We start from the raw sequence: 6,034 nt of genomic DNA on the forward strand, positions 1-6,034 counted from the left end.
AGCTGTTCGTTCTTTCGGGCTGCCCAGGGATTTATCAACAACGCGGGGAGAGGGGAAGCAAGTTCTACAATTATGAAAAATCCCTTGGCAGTGCCCGGTTCTCATCAGACCCTCGTTCCAGGTCCGAAAACGACGGCTCCCTCTCTAACGGGAGGCATTTCTGGATTCCCCCCGTCGCTCCTCTGCTCGCGGTCCTTGGGCAGGGGAGAGCAAGGGGCGCTATGCACTCCGTGGCCCCTACTGAGGGTGGCCCTAGGAGAGGGGAGAAGAGCTGGGGGGGTGGAGAAAAGGGGGTGCTGCTGGGAGTGCCAGGCTTGCACGCCCACCTGGGGATCAGGAAGTTGCTGTGTTCCTGAAGGCTGCTGTGTCTGCCTGCTGGGGGCCGAGGGGCACGAGAGGGCCAAATCCACCCCCCTGGTGTAACTGCAGCGTTACAAGCAGGCTGGACGGGCCCAGCCCATGCACTGCTGCAGCCACAGCTCCAGGCCAGGCCCCCCACTTCTAGAGGGCCAACAAGAAGCTTCGACATGGGCAAAGCCAGGGGCACCTTGTCTCAGCTAAAAGTCACCCCCGGCAAATCTCCCCAGGGTGCTATTCAGCCATGGAGAAGTGGGGGGAACTACTGTACTTGCAGCGGACGCCTCGGCAATGGGAGCTGTGTTCCCTTCCACCTCCGGCCCACCTTGGCGCAGGACAGCTGGCGGGGATGCTGCAGCAGGCAGACCATCGCTGCCCCGGGCTGTGGCTGGCAGGACCTGGTGCCTCGGAAAGGACACGGCAAAAAGCACTTAGGGGGTGATCGATTGCAATGCAAGTCCCGCGTCTGGCGGCGTTCATTTGAAACGTGTTTACTAGGCTGTCAGGCAGCCCCAGGGAGGCAAAGGCCAGTCACAGCCCTGGCTGATACACGAGAGCTGAGGCAGACGGACCCCTCGCCTCAGAAACCCTCTGGGGGTTTCCAGTCATTGGAGCTTCTTAACCCCTGTAGAGCCCTGCTGGAAAGAAGAGAAAGTGTGAGTCCCACTGTGCCCCCCGCCAGCCAAACAACTGCAGGCTGCAGCCCACCAGACCAACGCGTCTCCTCCAGGGAAACTTAATCCTGAGGTTAGGAAACATTAGTTCTTACTGCAGATTTCCCTCCCCTGCCCCAGAGGGGATCTTCCTGGAGCTGCAAGATGTCGCAGGAGAAAAAAGTCATGCAGCGTAGGCATATGTATGCAAGCAGGATTTGAACCTGCATGCGTGGCATGGGCAACGGGTCCATCCATGCTTGCACAGGAGGTTAAATAGGCATGTTGTGCATAGCTGTGGCTGGGCGCAGAGGGATAGGCTTGCATGTGTACATGCTTGCGTATGTATGTATCTGCTCCTCTGTGTGTACGGCTTGTGTTTCACGCTTGCCCTTGTACCTGCGTACATGCATTGGGGCATACTCCTGCTAATTGCACCTGAGCCTGTGCATTCACGCGTGGGTATCTGTATTGACGTGTGCTCGGGCCCACCTGCAGTCATGCATGCTGGGGTGAGGCCCTTCAGGTACATTAGTGAGCAAGCAAGCATGCAGGGTTGGACACGAGCCTGGGCACGTCTGTGTGCTTGCGATGGCTGAGCAGACACCTGCATCCTTGCACACAGCCCTGCACAGGTGTGAATGCGGAGACGGCTATAGGCAGGGGGAAGATTAAGGACCCAGCCAGTTTGCTTCCATGGTGTTTTGTTGACAAAACTCTCGGAGTCAATTACAGGCACCAGGTGTGTTGCACAACAAACAGGAAACCCCACACCAGAGGTTCTGGGGAATGTTTTTGTCTCTGTGTTATTGGATCTCTTTGCAAAGCATTCCACAAAGGAACAGCAGGACCCAAAAGCTGACAAGCACCCCCACCCTCACCCCTTAATCCAACAGTGCTTTCGTGGCTGTTTGAGTCCATGGCCGGCCAGTGGGAGGGGAGAGCACTCAGGCAGATCCTGTGCACACCCCTGCTTCAATATTACCGAGCTTGAGGCTCAGGACCCTGCCCTGTTCTTCCCAAAATGCACCCCTGTCCCTCTGAACACCTGGTGCTCTGACCTCCATGGGGAAGATGGCTAGTTCTCGGAGAAGTGTCCTGGAGTTGGGATCCTGTCCACCTGTGGCAGGCACTCTGTTCATGGCAGGTCCAAGGCCCCATCCGCATTACATCCTCGGTAGCATCCCCTCCATGCTGTACACTGGGGAGTTTGATGAAGACGGAGCGTGAAGAAATCATTCAAGGCCTCACCCGAAGGCTGGGACAGGAGGGGGGTGACTTACAGGCAGCCACGCTGGGTGTGTCCAGAGTTCTTTAAGAAGAGAGACGGGCCTGATCCAAACCATCTAATCTCGAAATTCCTCCCTGGCCTCAGTTCCGTATTGGGCCTGTCTCTGGATTCTGAGGCTGAACAGGAATAATGTGACAGGCCAATCCACCACTTCCCCACATCTGAACACCCCAAACTTTAGGGAAGTTTGGATTCAGAGTGACATGAGATTCAAATTCCCTGGCTCCAACCTATGACTATTATGCCCCAAGTCTGAGCATATGAAGGCTCCCAATAGCTTGAGGCACAACACTATGCCATGCCTCATGGCTCACTAGCCATCTCGGCTCACTCCAGGGCCAGAATCTCCCTGGGCTTGGAAAGAGACCAGCACGACTAACCACATCCAGCTCCCCAGTTATCTGACCACCCAACAGCTTTGCAGACTGTCTTTGCCATGCCCAGCACAGTCATTAAGGCAGCAGCAGCAGCTCAGGGCTGAGATCTCTGAGCAGGTCACTCCAAGGGGCAGGAGCCTGCCAAATTAAGCGCTTCCTTCGTCACACGGGCGACGGCTTTGAAGTCCGTTGTGGAGACCCGAGCCTAAAACGGGCCCCAGTGCGTCAATGTTGAGGGAAATCCGTTGGCTTGGGAACCATGCTCACCGCAGTTTCTGGGACGTCAGGGACAGCATTTCCCCGCCTGACAGGAGGCGGGTGGCTCATGCTGGCAGCTCCATAAGCTCTGAGCCTTAGCCCTCTGCCTGACCATGCCACGGAGGGAGAGGCAGCAGGGGGCTAGAGCCTGCCAGTGTTTTAACGCTAAGGTGCTGAAAAGGCTGAGCACCCTCCTTACCCGCCGTGGTGCCCCACTCGCATGCCCCGTGCTGGAGTCGGCATGCATGGGACTGCATTGCACCAGGGCTGCTCAAAGAAAAGAATCCCAGAGTTTATTCATATTTTTTCCTCTCAAGATTTTTAAGGCAACTTCATGACTTTGAGGCCTGACTCGTGATTTCGGAGTGCCCAGGGCTGGCAGGACTGCCCCTGCCTCAGGCTCACCCGCCAGCAGCGGAGAGATCCTCCGAGAGGGTGCAGTCTGCTCGTTGTAAGCCCTTCTGCCCCGATGTTACCACTGGGATGAGGGATCGGGAAGGCACTGCAGTGGGCTAAATGCACAGGCCTGATCATCTCTGGGGCCTGTCAGATCACAAGTGGAACAATTGCAGCACGCCTCAGTTTAGCTCCAATCACAAAACTGGCCGTGTTTTGGACACTTGGTCTGTAGAGTCGGAGAGTTTTAAGGCCAGCAGGGACCATTATGATCATCTCATTCATTGTCCTGTATAACACTCAAGCCAAAGAACCAGAACCTGTTCTCCTGTACGGCCGGAGCGCTGCACTCAGGACTACCCTAGCTGGGATGGTGCAAGTCAGGCGCTGGGTTCCTTGGCTAGAGCAGCAAGGGATGGTGCATTAGTTCTGTGGATGCAGAACCAGGCCTGGGGAAATGCAGCAGTGGCTAGTGGGGCTCGAGGTGCATTGGCAAAGCAGCCCAAGTAGCCGGCAGGGCCAACTGTGACAGCGTCAGGCAGTGCCAGGTCTGCACGGCCAGCCTCCAGCAACGGCTGGAGAAGGAAAATCCACAAGTTCTCCCTAACGCTTCAAGAAAGGAAGAGGCAGAATCGTCCCCGTCCCTCCAAGTATTTGGGGGGAGAGACAGGAACAACTGACGCCGAACTGCTCACAGCAGGAACTTGTCCTCAAGTACTACCCAGGGTTAGAGTCTTGTGCTGGGTGGATGCCGCCACCTTGTGAACCAGCTCCATCACTGCATGTGCAGGGAAGACACTGGTCTGGGATCGCTCCCCCTTCGCATTTCACAGGATCCTTAGGGATGCAAGGGGTAGTACCGCCATACAGGGAAGGAACATCTCATCCCCTGGGGCCACCGCACGCCAAGTCCTGGACCCCGTGGCACATGGCAAGACAACAACTGCGTGCCCAGCCAGCAGGCCCTGCAGCTAGGCTGCTCTTGGCTGGATGAAGACCTTAGTTCATGGCTGTTGTATAGCTCTCCCTCCCAGGCCTGCCATGGCTACCCAGAAAGGCCCTGGATCTCTAGCAGGTTGTCTTCCACCTGAATAACGAGCTTATCTTCTCTGGACTTTACCTCTCATGTTTGGTAAAAGCTAGCATGGCCACGCCCCAGATTTGATCAGACGTGGATCTGAGCCCCAGGGGGAAGAGCAGAAGTTTGTAACGTGGGGCAGACGTACACAGGGGAGGGTCCTCGCTGGCCTATGCAAATGTGTGAAGAACCTCGAGTTAATCAGCAATCAACTCAAGCACCAGAAAACTAGTTGAAATGATATGCCGGTGACAATGGTATCTCAGCAGCGCCAGTAAAAAGAGAAGGGCAAATAAACAAGAGGAAGTCATCCAGCTGGAACATACACAGTAAAAGAACGAAGAGACTTTACCTGGTTTTACTAGGTCAGAGAAACTTGGGCTGAAACCACCCCCAAGGACAGGTAAGAATCAGTTGCTGCGTCTTTAACCCAAAGTCAGTTTGCGTCAATACTATCCCAGGTGTAACGCAATCACTGTAAAGGGATCTCTTCAATCCTGCAGGCGCTTGGTGGCAGGCACAGGTGTTGGTACAGCACCTAGCATTGTCCACGGGGCCTGTGGGCACTAACACAGTAGAAATAGGACAGGCATTGTCTAGCGGAGTAGGTGTTTCATTGGAGCTAGCTCCCCCCCGCCCTGTTGACCCCACTGTTTATCGGGATGATGCAATATACCGGGGATTGTGCATGTCCCCCTGGTGCTCTGTGGGCCAGAAGCCCTATTTCACTACCCCCAATTCCCTCGTGGATGGAGTGGCAAGGACGCGCGATTGTTGAGCAGAATCCCAGGTCGATCCCTGCTGTCGCCATGACACTGAGCTAGCAGGATGTGCAGTAGCCTAGCAATAGCCCACTGGGATCCCTGTGGGCACAGATTTACTGTACACCCCCATCTTGTTGCAACCCTGTTGAAATCTAGGCTTCCCCAGCTAGGAACTTGGGGGCTGGATCAGTCAGGTTTGGAAGGCGAGGTTGGGTCTCCCATGTTTATTACTTGGGGCTTATTTTAAAAGGGGCACCGCTCACTGGAAACGTAGTTAAAATTAAATGAAGTTAAATTAGAGGTCATTTCTGGTTCTGTGCCTGAGTCTCCCTGCCAATTATTGGGGTTTTATGATCTCATTCTGCTCTGTTTCTCTTCTCCATGAGAGCCGTCCACAAAGAAAAGGGGAAGAGACTAGCTGGGGAGCAGTTAATCTGCGCAAGTTTGATACACAGTGCTGTCAAATGCACGGAGAGAAAAAAACATTTCCATTCTTTCAGTGACAGTCATCTCCAGGGTTGTTGGGATGGACCGTAAGCACCATTTTCAGACAGACGGGTGATTGCTATTCCAAGAAGTGGCCGCATCACCTTTACGTTGTGCAACGCTCAGCGTGCACAAACGAGGGGCATTGGCAATTCACAGACAGGGAGCTTAGAACGTTGAAGGCAGCCTCAGAAACACTGAAACCTTGTGATTTAAAACTTATTCAATTAGGCCCTTACCAATAGGATGCAAAATGACTATAATCAGGCATTGGGGCCTGTACTTATTCCACAGCTGGGATCCAGGAGTCAGACTACTTGAAACCATGGCTTGTGACAGGAACACTGCACCAAGAAACCAAACTGAGTGCTTCA

This window comes from Lepidochelys olivacea (genome assembly GCF_965140295.1).
Source record: "Lepidochelys olivacea isolate rLepOli2 genome assembly, chromosome: 8".
NCBI classification, from domain to species: Eukaryota; Metazoa; Chordata; order Testudines; family Cheloniidae; genus Lepidochelys; species Lepidochelys olivacea.